This window comes from Tenrec ecaudatus, chromosome 7, assembly GCF_050624435.1.
Source record: "Tenrec ecaudatus isolate mTenEca1 chromosome 7, mTenEca1.hap1, whole genome shotgun sequence".
Lineage (NCBI taxonomy): Eukaryota > Metazoa > Chordata > Mammalia > Afrosoricida > Tenrecidae > Tenrec > Tenrec ecaudatus.
In genome coordinates this window covers 91,597,884-91,622,636 of record NC_134536.1, presented here as the reverse complement: position 1 = coordinate 91,622,636, position 24,753 = coordinate 91,597,884, and the positions used below count along the sequence as shown (strand labels likewise).

At 39.7% G+C, this 24,753-nt stretch overlaps 1 pseudogene; it reads right to left on the bottom strand.

The window, feature by feature from the left end:
- Positions 1 to 23,268: 23,268 nt before the first annotated feature.
- LOC142452425 (farnesyl pyrophosphate synthase pseudogene) lies at positions 23,269 to 24,379 on the bottom strand (annotated as a pseudogene).
- Between the last annotated feature and the right edge of the window lie 374 nt (positions 24,380 to 24,753).

The window sequence follows — 24,753 nt, the reverse complement described above, 5'->3', positions numbered from 1 at the left end:
GTCGAATGACCCTTTCACAGGGGTCGTCTAAGACCATCGGAAAACACATAGTTCCAATGGTCTTAGGAACCAAGACACTACTCCTCTATCTCCAGGTGGGTCCGCCCACATGCAGATATGCCCATATATGAGCACCTGGCATGAAGACTATTGCCCATGAACACCATGCTTCAAGAAAAAATTTAATTTAATTGTAATTAGAAATATCTCATATATATAATTACATATTGTTTTTGTGATTAATCAGTATGCTTTAATTATGTTCAATTTGTAAGAATGGAAATATGTCCTGCTGAGATAGTTTATTGTGCCAGACTGGCCAATAAACATAAGTAGGATTAATTGAAGGGCCGAGAGATAAATGACTTGGGGAGCCTCGCCTTTCTTGTCTCTCGCTCTTTAATTATTGGACCAGTGTGAGGCTGCCTTGCTTGTTCTGTGCCTCAATTTAAAGGGTATACTACCTGTGGGACACCTAGCCTGGGGACTGTGTTGCTTTAAGTTGAGGTTCCTTTAAGACCACAGGATTGAAATTTACATCTCTTGAGCTGGAGACTGACAGTTGGTGACCTGCCTTGCTGTTTGCTGCCTGTGCTGGGATAGCCCAGCACTCTCTCTACAGAGGACTACCTAACGGCCCTCAAGACTTGAAGGACTGCCAGTGTCTCACAACTCTCTCACAGGAGTGAGTCGCACTGAGCCATTTGTACTGCTTTATAATTTAACTGTTCATTTCTTGTATTATATATATCAATCTGTTTATAATTTAACCGTTCATTTCTTGTGTTATATATCTATTTTATAAATATATATATATATAGTTATCAGCAATCTGGTTTTATCTCTCTAGAGAACCCTAACACACCTGCATATCAGATATTTACATTACATTTCATAACAGTAGCAAAAAATGAAGTAGCAACGAAAATAATTTTATGCTTGGGGGTCACCCCCACATGAGGAACTGTATTAAAGAGTCGCAGCATTAGGAAGGTTGAGAACCACTGCTTCAATCCATTCACATCATTATGGTCAACTCTACTTTAAGAAGACATCTCTTCCTCAGTTATCTTCTGAGTTCCTTCTGGCCTCAGGGGCTCATCAGCTGGTGCTATTTCTGACAGTGTTCTGCTTCCATTTATTCGGCTGAAAGTATTGGACAATGTTTTGATTCTATACTTAGGGTTTTCAGTGGCTACGTCCTCAAAAGTGGACAGCCGATTCCTTCGTCATAGTTTAGAAGCCCCACTGGAACCGTTCACTTTGAGTGATTCTGTTGACATTTGAAATACCAATAACATAACATCCAGCATCACAGCAACATACAAGCCACCACAGTATGACAAACTGACAGACACATGGCATGTTTTCATACTAAATATCTCCAATACTACAGGTTCATTCTAACTTTTCATTTTATCATTTGAAACTCTCTTTCCAAACTGGTTTTTATTATCTACAATATATGTGCAGATTTATAGAATTCTAGAATATGCAAGAACCAAACAAAGCCAAGCTCACTGCCATCGAGTCAATTCTGACTCATTGCAACCCTACAGAGCAAAGTCGAACCACTCCTGTGGTTTTCTAAGGCTGTAACTCTTTATGGGGCAGAGAGCTTTATCCTTTTCCTGTGGAGCAGCTGGTGGTTTCCAAAAGCTGAACTTGCAGTTAGTAACCCAATTTATAACCTACTGAGTCACTAGGGAGTCAACAGTATATGGAAGAAGTAGTTTTAAAATTGCTCCCACACTTTACTATGGAAAACAAATTTGCTAAGTAGAATGAAGTTTTTGCTTGAAGTTCTTTTTTGTATTTAGTCTGGCAGTATAAAGTCAAATAATGTGGTCAAAATTCACTTGTATTAGTTTCTAACAACTTCTCCTCCCTGATTTAATGTGATTAAGCCATTCCTTTAAAATGCAGTCAGATTCTAGTTTATTTGGGGGGTATCTCACTTTTTTTTGGTATGTAAAATATGAATACAATTCTAACAGTTGTTGTGGTGACATTGACTCAGTACCAACTCATAACAGCCCTGTAAACCACAGAACAAAAAATGCCTAATTTTCCACGGTCCTCAACATTGTTATGTTTGACCTCATTGTTGCAACTGCTGTGTCAAACCCTTTTTTTGGTCAAACCTACTCTTCCAGGCATGATGACCTTCTAATCTACAGGGACGTGTCTCTCCTGTTAGCATGTCTGAATTATGCAAGAAAAAAATTTCACCAACTTCCCTCTAAGACAAACTTTGACTGTAATTCTTCCTAAAGAGACTTCCCACTGCCATGAAGTCAAATTTGACTCATAGAGACCATATAGGACAGAGTAGAATTGCCCTTTCAGTTTGAGACTAAATCAGCTGAGCATTTAAATCAGGCAGTTAAAAAAGGCTTCATCTTTCTCTCAGGGAGTGGCTCATCGGTTTGAACTGCTGAATTTGCAGCTAGTAGCTCAATATCACATGCATATTGTTAATGAGTTGTCAATGAATCTCCATTTTCTGCTGTTTCATTTTTCTTCATATAGTCCAGTTTCTTTAATGATTTGCTTAGCACACAAACTGAAGAAATATGGTAAAATAATATAAGCTTAACACATTTTTTCTTTCTGTGGCAGCTCAATGTCTGCTTCTTCTATGCATGTTGTTATGTTTGGGACAGCTTCTGCCATTGCCTTTTTTTCTCCTGTTTTTTTGTTAAGGTTGTTGGGGCTGATGGCTATTTGTATTGTGTTGTTTTAGAGGAGCCAGGTGCCATTTTACGGGGAGTGGAAGAGCACTGGCTCTCTCTGGGAGACTTGTAGTAGTGCTTCATTGAACTGCCTACAGCTAATTTCACTATGGAATTAACCTATCACTTTATCCTCCTGTGGCTTCCCTCTCAGGGAAGTGCCCCAGAAAGCTGGTGGGTTGCCTGCTTTGGTGTTGTGGATTAACACACTTTTTCTTATTTTACACCATGGATATCCCCTGGTTCTGCATGAATGACTGCCGTTGGTCTATATAAAGGCATGAGCACATTGAAATGGTCTAAAGATCCATTCTTCACAATACTATCCATACTTTGTTATGACCCACACAGTGGGGGTACTTTTGTATAGTCGATAAAATGCAAGTAAACATCTTTCTGGTATTTTCTGCATTCAGTCAAGATTCATCTGATGTCAGTAATCATATTTTTGTTTGATGTTCTCTTCTGAGTTCAGCTCGAACTTATGGCAGTTTCCTGTCAATGTACTTCTGTAGCCATATTTAAATTATATTGAGTAAAAATTTAGGCTTGATATTAGAGCCACTGTGATAGTTAGGTCTACACTGCCAACCTGGCCTATAAGAACATGTGGGTGGAGATTAATCAGGTCACAGTTTGATTGGAGGACAGAGATGGCCTGCCCCCATCTCTCTTCCTCTCTGGTGATCTGACCAGCATGCTGCTGCTTTGGCTAGTTTTCTGCCTCAACCTGTATGCTATACTACCTGTGGGCCCAGCCAACCTGTGGATCCCGTCGCCAGAGCTTGAGGTTTCTTCAAGACCTGCTTTGCCACTTTGCTGGTATGTACATTACTTGAGTGAAGCCTAGTGGATCCTGTCACCTTGCATTGCTTGCATTCAATATCACACCTGGGCCTGATTTGCTAAGCTCCCATGCTACTGACTATTGCTGACCGTTGCACCCTGCTGACCATCTGCTGCCTTCAGGCAGACTCTGCCTTTTTTTCATGAGGGAAGATTCCAATGTCTGCTTCCTTGACCTTGGACTGAAGGTCCCTCTGTGAATTGAAGGGCTTTCAGTATATTAACTCTTTCACAAAAGTGAGCAGACCTGAGCCCTCTGTACTGCTGTGTGTGGGCTATTTAGCTGTTACCCTCCTTGCTGTATAACCCCCCCCCCACACACACATATATATAATCATAAGTGTCCTGGTTTTGTTTCTCTAAAGAACCGTCTAACACAGCCACGAAAAGGTATTTTAAGATATATTCTTTCACTCTTTCCTCCTTTCTCTTTTCCTTCTACCTCTGTATGTTTTTTGTCATATAATTTTTCTTATTCCCTATTTTATAATACAAAAAATATCATGTACTCTTTTGCATTTGCTTCTTTCTCTGAACAAAATTTCCTAGATAGCATTTCATATAAACTCATAGAGAACTCTCTCTTTGTTTATAGCTCCATTGAGGGTAGACCATGGTTTATTTAGCTACTTTCCTATGTTTCATGTATATTTTTAATTACAGGAAGTCCCCAGGTTAAAATGAGATCTGTTCCTGGGTGTGTCTTTATACCTAATTTGTAGGTGAATCACAACAAGTTTTTATTTAGTCTTACTTTAGTGCATTCTGGTTTTCTCACAATAACCCCAGTGTACTGTGTTGCCATACTTTTTCATTTTTGTCAGTTTGATAGTTAATAAATGCTATCTCTGCATAATCTTTAATTATGAATACAACTTAACGATTTATATATCTAAGACTACTTAACCTGACTAATATTATCCACAATATATGCTCAATTTTAAACTCTACAATAGTTTCAAAAATTGCTCCCTTATTCAACATATGAGAAATTGGGGAGACCACCAAAATCACACACAAGCCTCTGTCCTCAGGCTAGCTGAATGTCTCATACAGAGACTTGCACCAACACTATTCCCCAAATCTAGCTCATGGCTCAAGAACAGCGGTTCTCAACCTGTGCGTTGTGACCCCTTTGGGGGCCAAATACCCTTTCACAGGGATTGCCCAATTCATAACAGTAGCAAAGTGACAGTTATGAAGTAGCATAAAAACAATGTTATGGTTGGGGGGGTCACCACCACATGAACTGCATGAAAGGTTTGCAGCCTGAGGAAGGGTGAGAACCACTGCTCTAGAGCCTCAGTTACTTTGCTCCACAAGGGAGCAGGCCGGGCTCTTCATAAGCTGCCCGGTGCAGCACTTTCCGCTGGCTCTCTGCCACTCTCCTCGGCCAACTGTAGCTCTATGGCTTCCCTGGTTCTCTCAGAGTGTTCAGGGATTGATATAACACATACTTACTCCTATAAACTGACAACCTGGAAGGAAGGCCCTCTGTTAACTAGTCAATAATTTTCCAGAAGGCATTTTAATTGGTAAAAACAGTAGCAGAGAAGGGAGGAAGGAAAGCAGGCGGAAAGTTTACAGAATGTGGCTTTGATATAATGCCTTCTAAGTTCATTCAGAATCAGGCCCAATGGTCATCTGTCTTAGGCTATTTCATGAAAGCAGTTCAATTGTACTTCTGTCTTTATATCCAACCTCTGTTCATCTCACCACTAGAAAAGCTCACGTCTTTAAATCCACCAGTACTCTTGCCAGCTCTGAAGTTTTTGCAATGTGGTAAAAGGAAAACTAATGAACAAAACTGAGAACTTTATGGAGATCTCTGAATTATACTTTAGTTAACTGATTTAGTTGCATTTTAAGGGAGTGTGCAAAATAAAATATATGTATTACCAGCTGCTTTTCAAAAAACACAGTTTGAAACCCCACATTAATAATGAAAAAAAATCCTGATGCCATTGGTGAGGCGAGTTGGGTGCATACTGACTCAAGAGGACAGAGTAGGATTGTCCCAGAGAGCATCCTGCTCTTTAATCTGTATGGAAGCAGACTGCAATATCTTTCTTCTGTACTGCAAGTGATGGGTTCAAATGGCCAACCATACCCAAACTGCACTTAACCACTACACCATCAGGCCTCTGAGACAGTGCAAATGGTTAAAAAGTTCAACTGCCAACTGAAAGAATGGAGGTTCAAGTCCACCAAGATGTGTCTTGGAAGCCACCCTGGTGATGTATTTCTTAGAATTCAGCCATTGAAAACCCTGTGGAGCTCAGGTTTGTTCGGGCGACCATGACTTGGAATCTGCTCTATGGTAACTGAGTAACACCCACAAAGAGCTTAACAATGAGGAAAGTGTGGCATTTATTTGAATCAGTATTAACTACTGAAACAAGCACAACATTGCAGTTGAGACACATTTTGACTCATAGCCCTATAAGATAGGGTAGAACAGCCCCCATACAATCTCTAATCTTTGGTAAAAATTTTAATCTTTACCAAAAACTCACTGCCGTCAAGTCAATGCTGACTCAGAGTGAACCCTTGTAGGTTTCCAAGACAGTAACTGTTTATGGGAGTAGAAGGTCTATCCTTTCACCCGTGGAGCTGCTGGTGGATTTGAACTGCTAACCTTGTGGTTAGCAGCCCAGCATGTAACCACTATGCCACCAGGGCTCTATACCAAAGCTGAGTGCTGTATCTGTCTCCTCTGGAGGGGTGGGTTGGTTCAAACTGTTGACCTTTCAGATAACAACCTAGTGCTTATCCACTCCATCACCATGGGTCCTTTTCATGAAATATTACACATATATTAAAAATAGCCCTTCTGCTATACAATAGCATACTTTCCCCATAGCATGATCTTTCCCATAATTAGTGAAACCCTGGTGCTGTTGTGGACTACCTGTTGGGCTGCCCGCCACAAAGTCCGCAGATTGACACCACCGACTGCTCCGCAGGAGGAAGACAAGGCTTTCCACTCCCATGAAGATTTATATTCCCAGAAACCCAGCACGGCAGTTCCTGGTGCCCTTGAGGTCCTCTGAGTTGGAATCCCCTTGATGGCAGTGAGATGTATGGGAGGAGCATGCCAAAATGATTAATGACTAAAGCAATGAAAATAAAATATGCAAATGTTAGTATAGTGTGTCAACAATGTCTTGAGCATTAATATTTATTTTACTTTAAAATTCTTGTCTATTTTTTGGAACAATAAACAATTTCCTTTTATCATCCTAATATTTCTTTCTACAGATATTTATCTCAGGAAGAATATCCATTTTGATAGATATGAGACAAAGAGTATTTTATACTCTTTAAGTTTCTATCCATCATCACATTGTCTGGGGAATACTAAGCTTATTACCAGAAAAATTCAGATCTTCTCTATCAAGTGTTTGTTTTTTGAAAAATAGGCTATTAAAGTAAAATATGAGTGAGAAGTTGAATCATACGATACCATACACTTTTTTAAGAAGTAGGGTGACAGGAGAAAGAGAGGAAACTTGGTGAAAATCTAAATAAGTGAAAGTTTGATATTTAAACTGCTCAAGGCCATTTCAGTTATTTCAGCCCAACATTATTCATTTAAATATTAGGCCCTCAAGCAAACATGCCAAAAGTAAGGGAAAGCAGGAGGAAGTACCTTGCTGTACTTCATTCTGACCAAGAAAAAGAACTTGAGGGTGACGCATGAGTCGCAGGCACATGGAAGAGGGACTCTGTCACGTTGTAGTTCACAAAGGCAAGGGATGGAGAGAGAACTGGGCATTTCGACATGCATTCTTCACTGACATTAAACGCAGACTTCAGAAATTTCTAGAAAGAATAGATATATGCCCACAGCCAGAGATACTGGGGGCGGGGAGCCCATGATGAACAAAGGATTTTTGTGGAAGTAGATCTTCAGACCAGACCCTTCTTCCAAGGAGCCTCTGGGGGGATTCAAGCCTCCAGCCTTTCCATTACTAGCTAAGCATATTTACAATTTGCAATACCCAGGGTATCCCTAACAAAACTTACTATCCCTGGTGGCATGGTTGCTACGGGTTGTCTGCCAACTTCAAAGTCAGCAGTTCTAAACTACTAGTCACTCCATGGTCAAAAGATGAGGCTTTCTACTCACATAAAGAGTTACAATCTTTGAAACCTGCAGGGACATTTCTACCCTATCCTATCGGGTCATTACAAGTCTGAATCAACTCAGTGGCAGTGAGTAGCAGTGAGAATATGTTGCTATTTCCTCCATTTTATAGAGCAGAAAACTAGGTGCAAAGAAATAATGTAACTTGCGTAGTATCAACCTGATTAAGGACACATATGCTCTACTTGTTTCTTTTTACATGTTGTCATTTTTTAGGTGTGCTGAGTTGGAACTGACTCATAGTGATCCTATATGTGGTAGGTACCTAATCTGGTGTCAATTTGGGACTTGAGAGGATTAAGAGTGAAGAAGTCGAGTCTAGTCTGTCAATGAGGTCTCTGTGTGGGCATGGTCTTTTCCTGAGGATTTGGGAAGACTTTCTCTCTGCTCACTCCCTGAGAGACACTCTACTGACAAGACGCATGGCACTATGCTGACAGACCCCATTCCCTGGGAACTAGAGGAGCCACGTGGAGACCCCTGCCAGTGCTGAGATGCTTCTACTGCCACTGGATCCACAAGACTTTGCACCCACTGATCTGTGATCTTCCTGCATTTGGCATCATTGCATGTCTTTCGTGAGTCTGAAGAGGACTTCCTAGATTAGTATCGGTCATAAGGACTAATATCAGACTTATGGGCTTGATCTGAACTGGGCTGGGATGTTTTCTCAATATTCAACTGCTCTTGTATATAAACCTCTTTCTTATTCACATATGAGTGTCTATGGATTTGTTTCTCTAGTCTACCCAGACCAACACACTATATACAACAGAACAACCAGCCCTTTGCCATCCTCACAATTGTTCTTATGTTTGAGCTCATTTTTGCAAACAGTGTGTCAATTCACCTTGTTGAAGTCTTTCCTCTTTTCCATTGCTCCCGCTCTCCCCCCACTTTACTAATGTCCTTTTCCAGGGACGGGTCTCTCCTGACAGCATGTTCATAGTATGTGAGATGAAGTCTCACTGCCCTTGCCTCTTGGAAGCACTCTGGCTACACTTCTTCCAAGACACATCAGTTTGTTCTTTTGGCAGTCCACAGAAGTTTCAGTGTTCTTCCCTAACACAATAGTTCAAATGTACTTTGTGTTCAGTCTTCCTTATTCAATGCCCAGCTATCAGATGCATATGAAGTCATTGAAAATATCATGTCTTGAATCAAGGTGACCACAGTCTTCAAGTAACATCCCTGCTTTTCAACACTTTAAAGAGGTCGTGTGCAGATTTACTTAATGCAATGGATGGCTTGATCTCTTGACTGCTGCTTCCAGAGACATTCATTGTGTTTCCAGGCAAGCTGAAATCCTTGACAACTTCGAACTTTTCTCCATTTATCATGATGTTCCTGATTGTTCGGTTGTGACGGATTTGGTCTTCTTTGCATTGAGTTATCATCCATACGGAAAGTTTGCAATCCTTCCTGGCCTTTCTCCATCTCTCACTCGTCCCTTCCATGGATGGTGCCTATGGATACCTGTGAGGTAGTTAGTTTGGGGACTTCAGAAGGAAAATCTGTTCTGACCATCGGCTTCCCCTTTCTCTGTGGGAAGAACTGTCTTTGGGGACACATGCTCTCAGACTCTCAGCCTTGTGTTTCTTTTCCCTTGGGAGACTTCTGCAGAAGTCTGTCAAATCTGGGGTGCTGTGGCATGAGCATCGGATTGCTAAGTGCAGAGTGGAGTGGGCTGTTCAGGTACACCAGCAGCTCTCTGGAAGAAAGATTAGTTTAGCTGTCCTCATGCAGATTTACAGTCTTGGAAATACATATAGGGTCTCTATGATTTGAAAACAATCTGATAGTAAATTTATGGTATTCTTACTATGTGAGTAGAAAAGGAGAATGATGGCTATATTTTAAAGTAAATTTTTGGCTAGAGTACCAATTGTAATAATTGTGAATGACATCTGAGAGGGGAAAAGGGTATTGACCTGCTGTTTAAAAAAGTAAATACAATCTTTAAGTATTATTAAAATGGGAGGAAAATCTCTAAATGTGGGGGTGTGGCTGTAATTCTAATAATCAAATCACAGTGCGAGATTCAAGTCAGATTCTGGACACTACGTATTAAGCGAGATACCGGTAAACAGGAAATTATTAACATATTAACAATTCAGGAAATAGGAAAGGAAGGTTAAGGTCCTGGATATCTTGCCAATTACAAGAAAAAGATTGATGATGCTTGGAACTTTAGTCCGTGGAAAAGTCAGTGGGAACATGTTGCCTAACTTGATAATTTGGGTGTCTGTTTTGGAGCTTTGGTTTTTTTTTTATAAAGTGAACATGCTCATTGGACTGCGATCCTCAAGGTTGGAAGTTGGAAACCACCAGAGGCTCTTCGTGAGAAAACTAGGCTTTCTACTCCCTTAATCCCTGACCATCTCCGAAACTCACAGAGGGTTGCTATGAGTCAGCATCGACTCTGACAGTGAGTTCAACCTGGAGAAGACTTCAAGGTCACTGTCTCTCAAGTTTAATGTTTCTTTTGTCCAAACCTATGAAACTGTAAAGAAAAGGGGTAAAGCATTGTCTCTATCTATCCATCAATTAACAGACTTAGTCAATGGATGACATAGGAAAAAGAGTTATATGTTTAACTAAATATTTTAGTTATATATGTTATAATTAAACTTGAAAGATTCTAACAATTGGATTTTTTTTATAAAGGGGGAGGGGACTTTTGTCCCCTGAGACTATGGTCCTGAGTTCCACATCCAGTGGCTCATTCCTCAAGATGTTTGGTTATGCCTAAGAAATATTCTAACTTTCCCCTTGCACGCTCCGTGACATTCAATTGGCATAACATAGCCCACAAAGACAGTGTCTTACATCCTATGTTGGTGAATAGGGACTGGGGTCTTAAACACTTGTGAGCAAATCATGTAAGGTGAAGCTCCGAATATCTAAGGGCAAACTCTTGGTCGCCCTTTGCCAGAGGAAAGAAGTGATGAAAGTCGCAGACACCTGGAAACAATTAGTTGAGTGAATCATGTTAACATTCGTTGCCATGAGCTTGAGACCATAAGAATGAGATGGTGGGAGAAAAATATGGAAGAAAATTCAGAATCATGGGAAACCAGACTTATTAGTCAGCTGGAGACTAGTGGAACCCCCGAGATTACGGTTCTTAGTCACCTTCAAGAGCCCTCATCGCTATGTCTCAATTGGCAGCATAACAACATCAGGTCTCTGAGGGGAGCAATACACTACTGAGGTACGTCCACCTTGGAATAATCAGCCACTTGGGGAAAAGGGGCAGCATTTGCGCAAGGACAAAGTTCGAAATACTTAGGAAAAGATCATTGGGAACAGGAAGATGGCTAAGTGGGTGACTGCAATGAATGAGAGGAAACAAAGGGTGAGGTGTTGAATGAAAAATTGGTGATCTGCTTTGTACACCTTCACCTAATTGACAATAAAGAAATTTTGAAAAGTCATGTGATGTAAATAAGGGGGGAAAAAAGTTTGCCGAGAGCTGACAAGCAGGCTGATAATAAAGATAATATTCAAGCAGTGGATAGATAATAATCATAGTTTAAAATGGAATTAAAGTGTCACTTTATAAATTGCCACGAGTAAATAAAGCAAGCTTTTCTTTATTTACCTCAGAGCCTCATCTTTAGAGAATTCCAGGTACTGATATTTTTATCTTATTTAAAAAATAATGTTTTATTGAGATTTTGGTGAAAGGCTGCACATCAGTTTAGGTTCCTATGTGGCAATTTCCACATAAATCGCTCAGTGACATGAGTTACATTTACCATGATGTGTCCTTATTGTCTTGAATTGTGTTCGGTTTACTCCCTTTCCGGTCCTCTCGTCTTTCTGTCCTTTTATTACCTCATATTTATTTTTGAGTAATTATTGACTGACCTTTTAGTCTAAATTGATAGTTACTGATCATATGGATAATATCCTTTATTTTTGTGCCACTCTGGCAAAAAGGAGAAGTCAGAGGATGGCTCAGTGCTCGGTTTGAAGACTGTCTCAGGGAGGCCACTGTTTGCTCTGGTTCTAGTTGATCTGGTTTTTATTTGTTCATTTTTAATAATAATTTGAGTTCTGCTCCATGCCCCTCCCTCATATCTAAATAATAATAATAATTTTTTAAAAACCACAAAACACGAACTCATTCCTGTCGAGTCCATGCTGACTCTTGGTGGCCCTGCAGGACTGGGTAGGACTGCGCCCGTGAGTCTCAGAGAGGGTAACTCTGAATGGGAGAGGAAGCCTCAGTGTCCTCCTTCTGAGTGGCCGGTGGTTTCCAACTACTGACCTTGCAGTGAGCAGCCCGATGTGTAACCGCTCCACCATCAGGCCAACTATTTTGAGCTCCGTCATAGTCTATCGTGGTAGCCAGGAATCATCTTGTCTTCCTGTGCGCAGGTAAATAAGGCTGTGGCTAATGTATATTTGTTTCTTCTCTGTCTTTTATTTTATTTAGTTCCTTGTTAGTAAAGACCTGTAGTGTCACAGGTGGCTTCTTAAAGGACCCCAGACAATGCCCACTTCACTAGATGCCCGGAATCATGATTTCTTGTGAATCATTCTATACAACTTAACTGAATTGTTCCATGAAGCTGTGCCCTTAAACCTTCAAATACAGAAAATCAATGTTGAAAGTGTTTAGATATACCTGAGGAGTATCTGTATTTGTGTCTTCAGTGACTATACGAAGGGATTTCAAAAGATTTGTGGGAAAATTGAATTGAGATAATAGAATTTTACATTTTTGTAAAATTCACATTTTTGAAAGCTCCCTCATATGTACCTGCATCTTCGTATTACGCTAGACACCTGGTGGTGCTAGCCGGTGAGCATTGAACTGCTAACCACAAGATTGGTGGTTCAAAATCACCATCTGCTCCGAGGGGGAAAGACGAGGCTATTTGCTCAGAAACCCAGGATGGGGCAGCTATGAGTCGGAATAGACGGGCTGCCAGCGGGTTTAAAGATACTTCTATTTATTCTTATCTATGTACACAGCTGTGCCTACCCATATTTAGGGCTACTTTCCACGTCACCAAAAAGAACTGGTTTGTATTATAGTAAGAGTCCCTTCCTGGCCCTGCCCTGCTGAGTGACCACCAATGACCACTGGACTATTCTTATCTTCCCATAGAAGAGGAATCATGCAATAAGTGTCCTGTGTGTTTATTTAACATTATGCCTCTCGGAGAGCCATGTTGCAATATGTTTAGAGGACTTGTCATTATTCTTTCTGATGTGTAGTATTTTATCCACCACAATTTACTTATTCATCTTTAGACAGGCATTCAGTTGTTTCTGTTTATTTGCTGTTGTACATAAAAATCAGTAATGAACATAGGCATGCATATACAACCTGTTCCTATAATAATTTTTATGCCTCCATAGTATCTACCTAAGGAGTCCTTGTGGGGCTATGGATGAGGTGTTGAGCTGCTAACTGCAGGGTCAGTGGTTCCGACCTGTTGGCTGCCACAGAGGAGGAAGAGGAACCTCTTTGCTCCCTCAAAGACTGGCAGCCTTGGAAATCCCTAATAGGGTTTCAGTAAGTCACAGGCAACTCAATGGTGGTGGTCTTTGTTGGTTTTTCTCTGTTGTTCATTGTTAGGGCACATGCCTATCAGTGGAATTCCTGGATCTATTTTTAGCTTCCCAAGAGAGTAGCACCTCCTCCTCTATAGCGGCTACGCCATTTTACAGCCCCGTGGACTCCTTTCATCTTCTCTAGAGGCTTCTTGCATTATTCAATATTTTACCCACAGAACCCTCTCATAAAGAACCTCAAGTCTGAGAATTTTCTGCAGTTCTTTCTAACTGATATGCTAAGAGTCTTCTTTTCTGTGGGTTTTTAAACTGTAGGGTTTTTCATTTCTTAATTTGGTTATTTGCCTGCTTGTTTTCATTCTGTCAATCTCACCAGTGGTTTGTCTATTTTATTAATCCTTTCCAGCTTCAATTTTTATTGAGTCTATTGTTTTGCTATTTTGTTTGTTTGTGCCCCAATATTTATTATTTCTGTTGTGGGGTAATGTCTGACTTCTTTTGCTCTTCTGTTTCTATCTGTTCAAATTGCTGGTTTAAATGAATGATTTTGAATTTTTTTAAAAAATGAAATACTACAAATTTCCTTCTGAGTAGTGCTTTCAGTGTGTTCTAAATGTTTTGATATGTTGAGTTTTTATTTTTATCTGAATCTAGGAATTTTTCTTTCCCTCTCATTTATAATTCTATAGCTTTTTTAGTGGTATATTATTAATTTGCATGCATTTGTCCCCCATGCCCAGCTGCTTATTTGTCCTGTTATTTATGCCTAGCTTCACACTGTTGTGGTTCATGGAATGCTTTGTATTATTCCAATTTTTTATAATGTGTTGCCACTTGTTTTGTATGATATCTACAATATGATATCTGAAAACAATCCATGTGTACCGGAGAAGAATGTATATTGCTCTTACGCTGAGTGGACTGTTCTGTATATGTTCCTTAGGTCCAATTGGCTGATGGTAGCTTTTTCTGAGAACAACTAGTGGGCTTGTTTATCTTTTGCGTTTGTTGTTGTTGTTGCTTTCAGTGTTGACTCGAGTTCTGGGTGTGTGATATATGGAATTCAATACACGTGTGTGAGAGGGTATTTTTTAGGGTACATGCTTAGGAGTGGGAATAACAAATTGCCGATTTAAGTTAATGATTGTATATCAATTTTCTAAGCCAGGATCTTCAATTTGGCAATTTAAGATGGGGCGTCTCCCATGATGAACTGTACTATAAGTAAGCTAATCAATTAAAAGGGGATTTTCTTGGGGTATGACCTACTTCCAATACATGTAGATCCTTGGGTGAAGTTTGCTTTATTTTTGCTGGATCTGTATCCTGAATTTGGTCCTTTAACTGACTTTGGGCTCTTTGGACTTGAGCCAGTGAACTACCATATATCTGCTGATCTTGGGGGTAATCAGTAGCCTGTATTTTACCGGCTGACTTTGGATTCATTTGCTTTTGCCGCCAGAAGCCTGTCGTCTGACCTACTGATATTGACTTCATCTGTCCCTGCAGCTACATGAGTCAAGGGAATCCTCTGCTCTGATATCTGACTTGTGGACTTAGAATTTGCCTACCTGTATAGTTATGGAAGCCATTTACTTGAGATAAACCTTTCTCTCTTTCAGTGTGTGTGTGTGTGTGCATGTATGTGTGTGTTACACACACAGAAGGGATACAATGTTCTCCCAGCTTCTGGGTGCTCCTTATCTCTCCAACTTTGGGATTCAGCACAACTTTCCAATACCTAAGCCTCCATCTGGAGTTCAGAGATCCAATCTGGAATTGCTGCTGTCAGAGTAAATGCCATCTTGCGCCACCTCTTCCCCATTTCTATCTCATGATTAGTATGTTCAAGGAGCTGAGGACTGAGGAAATAACATCTGAAAAAAATTACCAATGCTGGAAAATCAATCATTAGCAGTACTGCTGATGGAAGTACTGTTATAATATTTTATAACTCTGGATAAATAAGCTTTTGGGTTGAGTTTGAGCATAGAAATATTCAAAATTAGAGTGTTTGAAAAGATAATAATAGAATGTATGTGTGTGTTTATATTCCACAGAAAGCATAGTCTCACCATTGATTGGTTCAGGTGACTCTTTCCTGCTGTTTTTAATACTTTTCATTATTTGAAGTTAAAGCACCCCAGGGGTCTCTTTCACAGTTTCAGGAAGTGTCATGAAATTATTTTTAAGTTTCTTAAAATAACATTTTAAGTCACCTCAATTGAAAAATACACATTTGCTCTATAGAAGTTTTCTGGGCTTGTGAAAAGGATAAAATGGGATCTTTGAGTTGAAGTAACTTGAAATACAATTGATATTGTACTTAAACTTCCTTTCTGTGCTGTTTCCCAAATGAATTGCAAAGGGATTTTGTTCTTATGCTTGCATAGACCTGGCATCGAAATCAGACATAAAATGTCACATATAATTGGAAGTAAACCCATACCCACATACACAAGCACGCTCATCATTTAAGGCAACTCTCAATTATCTCATTAATGGATTGTCTGAAATAGTTGAAAGCCCTAGTAATTGTTTCTCTTTCATTTGAGACTGTGTTTCTATACTTACAGATGAAAAGCTGCTTTCCTGATGCTCCAAAAATTTCATTAAAATACTGTTAAAGGTGCCACTTTGAGGAGTTGGACGACGCTCATAGCCCATTTGCAAGAGAAAGCTTTCATCTCGACTAAATGCAATGTCTCTTTCTGTTCAACCATTCCTAGGGACCGTTTGAATTTCAAAGGGGTTCTGGAATTCCATGTTAAAAAACTAAAAAGAGTGAGTTGAGATATTAAAATTATAATTGCATCAATTAGGTGCTTTTAAAAGTTATTTTAATGAAAAAGGACAAACCCATTGATCATTTTCTTTGTATAAGAAAGAAATGAGGACCCACATTATCTCTAAACATCATGCACATTTTTTGTCCTTCTCAAGAAATGAGCAGCAGCGGGTCATGAGAAAGTTCTCAGCTGCTTGATGACAAAAACACTGCTCTGATGAAAGAGAGTCTTATGTGTCCCTGAGTGGCCACATGTTTAATGTGCTCGGCTGCAAACCTGAGGCAGCATGTTCCAGGCAACCCAGAAACACCGGGGAGGCAAGATCTGGCATTGTACTGGTGACAATCAGCCACTAAACCCACAGTCCTATCCTGGCACACATGTGGGTACCATAAGTTAGAGTCATTCAGTGGCAATTTTTGAAGGGGTGGGGAGCGGGGGGAAGATTCTTGTTTAAAGATGGCAGAAATTCAAAGCTTAGTTCTCTGGATTTGTCCTTTCACATTATGGCCCTCTGGTCTCCCCCCGCTACAGTATTTCTCAACTCTTTTAGATCAATGCCAAACTTTCCAAAGTATAAATTTCCCTTTCACACTTCCCCAAAAGTTTTAGTATGTGTTTCAGAATCAAGGGAGGGAAAATTCCATTTCAGAATTTCTGTATTTTCCTGTATAACCCAGCAGGAAAAAAAAGCAGGTGGCTGTGCTTTGTTTTCTAAAGTTTATAATGATAAACATCATCGTTTTTGTTATACTTTTATCAAATGGAATTATAATATAATACTGAATATGCTTTCTCAAATTATTCACTTGTCTTCTTTTTTGGCTTCCCCTCATACAAAGTGAGATCTGATCTAATACATCAAACAGATACTCAGACACTTGCACGTCTGTAACGAGTGAGCCGTCAGGCCATTGTATATGCAGGATGCCTATCGCTGTGACCTAACAGCAAGGCTTTGTGTTCTGAGAGCAGACAAACACCAGGGATTGTAACTTTGTTCACACGTATGGAGGAAACTACAACTGGACAAGGGCCAAGGGACCACCTCTCTAAATGTTTGTGGCATGTGATAATTCTCATCTGTTCATGAAAGGATGTTGTCCTTAGGAAACTATGCCTCGTCTAACATTCTCCTGAGAAAAATTCAAGCTGCAATGGAGGCTGGCAGCAACTGGGAGTGACTGTCCCAGTCTCAGTGTGTAGCACTGTGATCACCGACCCTCCCCTGGGGCTTATAGCCACATCTCTTTGTGTAAATGGCTTTCACTAAACAAGGATTTTTGTCTAATTAGCAATCTTCTTCCAATTAAATTATTGGATCTAGTCGTGAATTTTTTAATGCCAGGCCCTACTTTTAAAATGTTTTATCTGCCCCCTTTATTTTGTTCCATTTAAATTAAACTTCATAATTCACACAAAAGTTGAAATTTATCACATCAAGGATTTCGATTTCCAACAATAAGAATGGTAGCTTAGAATGCTTGAGAATGGATGTGACTCTCTGTGTGTGTACATTTGTGTGTCTGATGAAACGGTATGAGAAAAAGCTAGAATGACCAGTACCAATGCTTATGCCAAGCAGAAATTTCCAAAAGATTCTTGTGTGATAAGTGATGACCAATGAATTAATACTGAAAAAGAATAGGTCACGTTATTTAATTCTTAACAAGATTCAAGAGAATAAAAGTCTAAAAACCAGTGCCCCCAGAGACAATGGGGGCAGGAGGTAATTAGCTAAGCTGAGGCAGCCTCCAGTAGAGGGGGTCCTGGCTGTGTAACCCTATGATGATGCACAGTGCAGGGCACTGCATCTTCCTAATGTAGCAACACTACATTTTGGACACATTTTGTATTCGCAGTTTTAATAAGTTTCTGAAGTTTGGTAGCAGCCACCAAGCATGAAAGATTTTAATGACCTTCCAAGTATTTTTAATGATTGAAGACTTCTCCGTGGGTATAAGAGAGAGAGAGAGAGAGAGAGAGAGAGAGAGAGCGAGAGAGAGACTATGTGTTCATGTACTTACTCAGCCAACAGATTCCAGGAAGCTGGTTCTTGGCACTTGTTTCTAGGCAGAAGCAATTTCCAAAGCCCTCAGTCTTGTGTGTGTTAGCTGCTGTGCTGAGAGCAACTCGGCGACCTAGAGAAAATGGAATCACAGACTTCATCAGAATACTACTCCTTCCTTCCCATCTTAAAAAAATCAATGGGGGCCTTTCATTTCCCACTTGCTTATGACACTTTAGGAGAAGGAAAGAGTTCTAAGAAAAGTAGGTACTAAGTGTATCAAACTGCCTTCCACAATTCAATGTGTGCTCTGGGGAACTTTCTGCTAGCAAATGCTCCACTGTTCTGAGAGACTCTGTGAGAAAGCATTTCATCACATGCTTGAAAACTGTTAATCTCAGGAATGACACAATCTAAATATATTTACTACTAAGAGATATGTTTACGATTGACTAATAAGAGAATCAATATATTATCATAACTTCTCATCATGTAGATGAAATATCAGAGAGTTATTAACTGTTAGTCTATCACAAAAAAAAGAAAGACAATTTCCTGAGACTAGCAGATTTTGAACACTTGTAAGAATGTGAACAGAAATTTATTTTGGATTGTGGCTAGGATAACCAGACATTCCATCATCTGGGGACAGTAATGGCTTGTGCCTGGCACCTTGACTTGCCATTTGGTTTAGCACTGGCTAGATTGGTTACTTGAGAGAATTTAGCAGCGTATTGTCATCCAATTGGTAACGACTTTATATATAAGAGATAATATTAGGTCCTGTGCCACTTCAACATTAACACTTGCATTCAAATCAGCCAGGATGAATTTGATAGATCTCCGTGTTGTAATGTGTGAAATACATATACAATCATCAGAGTTCCAACTTAATCCATAGTTATTTCTGAAAGATAATCAGTGGCAGCTCATCTCTCCATAGCTGACTCTTTCATGAGGAAAACCTAACTATCAATTACTAGGTTCTAAACCATCCAGATTTAGTGGCTTAAAATAGCAATAATTCATTATGTCTTATGAGTGTTTGGGTTTACAAAATAGTTCTGCCAATTTAGTTTGAATTCATTTACATGATGCAGTAGGCACAAACTGGATCTCCTGGCTAATATAAAGGCTTTTACTTTTAAACCCCAATGCCAATAATACCATGGGGCAAACAGGTCTGTTGCTTTGTTTCCATTAAGATTACAGCCACATACACAGACACAAATCCTGCGGAGCAATTCTACTCTGTAGCAACACATGGATTTCCATGAGTCAGAATGGATTAGGTGACTAACAACGACAACATGTAGCAGCATTTTATTGGTGACCAGGTTAGGCTGAAAAGTGCAAGCTGGCTTCGTTAGTACATCTAGTACCTTGATGCCAGCTGCCAGGTGACATGCCCTGGGGTCACTTATTTGGATTTTGCACAGCACGATAGTCTCAGCTTCTCAGTGGAAGCTACAATGCGTCCTATTAAGCTTTAGGCTTCAGAACTCCAACAGATTCCACTGGTCAAAGCAAGACAATGGTCAACCTCTATAATATCAAGTGAAGAAATAGCTTCCATCTCTTGATGAAGGAGTGGCAACATGCCACTACAGAGGGAGATGCAGGCAAAACGGTGGGATTCATTGGGAGTCACTGTTGTCATGATCTGCAACGCTTCCTTTTAAAGGAGGACACACACAACTCTTGGTGATAAAAGGAAATATGCCAGAATAAAAGTTATAGGCACACCTACTCCTTTGACTTTCAGTAGTGGAGGGGAAAGTATTTGATGCTGTTGAACTTATGCATCTCTTGATTGGGCCTTGTTATACCTTAAAGCCCGGGAGACACACGTAGCTCTCATGTCACTTACCCAGCGGGACAACAGGAAAGCATCAAAATTAATCTACTAGATAGGCAGGAAGTAAGTGTGTAAAGTAGAAGTTGATCATTTCCACAAATACATTCTTGGTAATGTGTTTCTCATTTTCAATAAAGTATTTAAGAAGTAAAGTACCTTTATAAAGTTCGTGACTATGACAACTGTGTAGCTTGCTCAAGATAATTGTTATTATGACCTACCATCAAGGCCACAATGACATCCCTGACTATTTAGAAACCAGAAGATACAGATCTGCAAAGAAACATCACTACCTACCTCCACAAAGTATTTTAGAAATACTGTCTCCAAAGATGACGATTTAACACGTGAAAATACAGATGGTAAGTCTACATATTAATTTTTAAAGCATAGCATGACTTTTCATTTAGAAAAAGCAACTGCTTTGAACATATTAAATCCCAAGCATTTTTCTTGCGTGTGTACACAAATGCAAAATAAAGCATTAATTGGTAATATTTCTGTTACTAGAACAGGAATTTTTCAAATAATTGAATGATGTCAGTTGGACATCTCCACTATCAGATGTTTTGATGGATAAAACTGTTAATGCCACTCTCAGTTTTATGATTTTTCCATCTAATTCATGGAATCAAAGTATTTTGGAATTTTTTTCTGTAAAGGATAAAATATATCTCATTTTTGTGAACAGAAAATCATTCTAAAAATTCATCATTGAAGATAAACCTCACTGCTCTTCAGTAAAATATAAATACAAACTTTAGAGAAGTCAACCTAATGATAAACTCCATGATTTTTATAAAAGTAAGTAGCCTATAGATCAAAAACATGCTTGAAATTGTGTGTGGTAGGCACACAATCGATCACTGCTTTTAAACAAACTGTAATATTCAACCAAATTGAAGCTAGAGTTCACAAAATTACAAATGTGAAAATGGAGTAGTTGAACTACAGGCATACCTGGGAGACATTGCAGGTTGTGTTCCAGACCACCACCATACATCAGGTATCACAATAAAACAAGGCACACAAACTTTAAATACCTAGTTTTGTAAAACTAGGTTACACTATGCTGTAGTCTATTCAGTATGTAATTACATTACAAGAGAGCTTGAAATGTTCAGAGAATTAACAAAATCTGATTCAGAGACTTGAGATAAGCACATGCTATTGGGAACATAGTGCAGATTGACTTGCTAGATGCATAGTTCTACAAACATTCAATTTGTGTTAAAAATGCAGCATCTGGAAGGCAAACAAAAGGATGTGCAGTAAAATGAAGTCTGCCTGTACAAAACTTATTATTGACTAGTGTTGAAAGGTAAAAATTAACCTTGCAGTGTTCAATTTCTTTATTGGCTGCCCACCACCAACAGCATTTTCTGGATATTTGAGCCTTCAAAGCAGTTATTTTAAAATCAACCTAATGTTCTACTGTGGCATTTAAGCTTTTTGAAAATAGGTCTTTTAAATGAGCATTTCATTCTGTTCAAAATCAGATATCTTTAGTCAAATAGTTAGCAAAGAGAGGAAACAAAGCTTCAGATTTTGAAGTTTTGGTAAATTCCAATAAAAAATTGTAAACAGGAAGACAAAAGCAAGAGAAAATGAACAAGTTAAATCAAGAGTTCAAGGGTTGTATAAAATATAATAATAAAATTCTATAATTGCACTTCGAAATATCTTGACTTTGGCAAAGAATCTTTTGTTCCAGCTGATATATTAGTTATGTATGCTTATAATTTTCACTGAAATAGAATAAAATTGAGATGTAGGATTTGTAGTATATAGATTTGGCAAAATATTCATGTAAATAATGACTACTCACTCCCTCATTGCTATCAAGTCGATACTGACTCAGAGCTCCCCTCGGGAGCACAGAGTGGACCGCCCTGGAGGAATCCACGGCTGTAACTCCTTATGGGAATAGAAAAACCCCATCTCTCTCCCACATAATAATGAGGAGAAAGCTATTGATGATTATTTTTCTTGAAAATATATTTGATAGAGAAAAATGCTCTAAATAGAGGCAAAGGACCCGGTATTTAGAATGATGTTTAGGCCAGAATACTTACATATTTCAATATAAACATTAGATTTGGTATTGTCTTCCATTTAATAGTTTTTTTCTGAATACACCAAGTATTTCTGACCCAAGAAAGAATATTTTCTATATTATGAATATCAAATTATGATCTATAGAAAAAAATTAATCATGATTTGAGACTTTAAAGATGATTTCAGGTATTGTATAAAAATAAGACTACTATACAGAGTGGTTTGGAGAGAGGAGTACAGAAGATCCAAGGCATAAATCTGACCTGAAAGTCAAGACTTGATCAGCAGAGTCACCCTATGGTGCTTGTACTGTTTGTTTGGTTTTCGTTTGTTCGTATTAAAGAGCATCTCAGAGGTGTTGTGTCAACTGAGGTCGCCCTGTTGAAGCTGTGGGATATGCCTTTCAATTTTTCCATACATGAAACCCAGGATTGATGGCCCTGTAGGGACAGCAAATAGAATAAGCAGAGGAGGGGAGGGGTGGTGGGGGTGGGGGAGGGGAGGATGTAAAAGGGAGATGACGTCAAAGAGTCCATGTAGAAAAAGAATGCTTGGAAACTGGTTGTGGTAGAAATTCTACTTGACATGATTGAAATATGGACTGATGCGATATTTGTATTAAATCCCAACTAATAAAAACCTTCACGGGAATGAACAGGATGGAGCAGACTTCTCGATTCCAACCTAGGCTTTCTGAACTAGAAGGATACAAGAAAATGTTAAATGAATATTTTTAAATAAAATTTTAAACTCTGAAAATATCAAATATCTGTTGCTTATAAATTAATTAACAAGACTACATTAATATGTATTTTCAGGAAATATTAATATAGAAAGCAGATAAATTATATGAACACATACACAGCAGGAATACTTATTCTACCTTTGTGTTTTTTACTGTCCAGGTGGTAATTGGATGATTTTATGTCATCCTGAATTTTTATGAAAATGTAGAGGTGGAGGCCAACCTGTCAATCAGATTACAGCCTAATGGTGCCTCCTCAGGAGTGTGGCCTTTCTACAAGGGAGAAACTGTGAACATTCCACCAACCCCACTCCCTTCCTCCTTGCTGGGACTCTGTGCCTGCCTCCAGGGGCAGCCCTATGTGGTCTACTTGACCCTGAGAGCTGTCAGCGCCCTGCCATGTTCCCACCAACTGTGGATCCATTCAACTCTGCATCCACTGGCTTGTCTTCCTCCCGCCTCCCACTTCACCTTTCTGTGTTATCAGCCTGGAGCTGCTATGAGTCTGAAGAGGACCCTAGTTTGCACAGAATTTAATGGACCTGAGTTAGACTGACCTGATTTGCTTTCTTGGTATAAGATTACTTTTTTTTTGAAGGTTAAACAATTTATTGAGGCCCACCCTCCCAGGCCACTTTTGCCGCTTGTAGATCCTGGGTGCTAGCCCCTGGCAGCGGCCCGGAGCACTGCTCGTTGAGGTTCCTGAGGCTGGAGAAGCTGGCTTCCTCGTACTGCCGGGACACGGCCGGCAGCTCCATCTCTTCGTCCATGGCCTTCACCCGCGCCACCTTCTCTGCCTCCTTCTGCCTGTCATTCTCCTGCAGGACTGGGCGCTGCTCAGGAGAGGCCCGCTACAGACACTGAACCACCACTCAGCTGCATTTGTTGTCCTGGATGTGAGTGCCAACCTTGCCATCACATTGGGGTCACCAAAGAGGTCCAAGGAATCATCCTGGATCTGAAAGAGCTCGCCCATCTCCAGCAGGATCCACTTGGCATCGGCATGCTCCTTCTCCCTTCAATGCCCGTCATGGACATGGCAGCAGCAACGGGGTGGTGAAAGGAGTAGAACGAGGTCTTGTACTTGACAATAGATTTGTACCTCTTTGGGGTAAACCTGCTGAGCACGTTGCCCTGAGGGACAGTGATGAGGTCCAGGGTCTGTCCTATCTCAGTCTGATAGGAACTCTCTGGGAAGAGCTGGAGCAGGTGCAGGTAGTCAGGCTGCCCCGGGCAGTGAAGCTTCAGCAGGCGGCAAACAGACTTCCAGCAGCCTGGCATCCAGACCTCTGCCTGGCTTCTGGTACCAGCAGGGCTGCCGCAGGCGGGTGAGGGATGAATCCATTCTGTCATCCAGTATCAGGAGGAAAGCTTGGAGCAACTCGACCCACCAGCCCACAGTCTGGGCCCACTGCAGACTGTCAGCTTCCTGCTTCCCAGGCTCCCCCAGCGCCTGGAACACAGCCACCACCGTCACACCTCGATTGTACTTGCCTCAGACGACATAGCATACGGCCTTCTTGAGCCGGGCAACAGCGACTCCTGTCTCTGGTTGCCCAGGTCATCGTGGGTCAGCTCTTTGAGCACATGGGAGAAGTGCTGGATGGAACTCTGCTGTTCTTGAGTTAAGCATCCACTTGCTGGTCTCCATTCATTCTCAAAGATGCAAGTTCGTGCTTGGTCCAAGATTACTTCTTAATATAAAGCTCTTTCTTATACATACATGATTTTGTTTTTCTAGACAACCCAACTTAATATATTGATATACAAAAGTTTAAAAATATTTTTAAATATATGTTTTTATATTGAATGTATATGGATTTTTGTTATTTATAAATAAATGTATTAATTTAGAAATGATCCTATTTATTTTTAAACTTATTTATAAATAGAATTATGATAAATGTATTTATAAATAAAACATACATATTTAGTAAATGATTACACATACAGAAAAAAACAAATTAATTTTTTCCATGTAAATATTTTACAGACCTCCAAATTTAAGAAAACATTTTGTTGGTTAATAAAA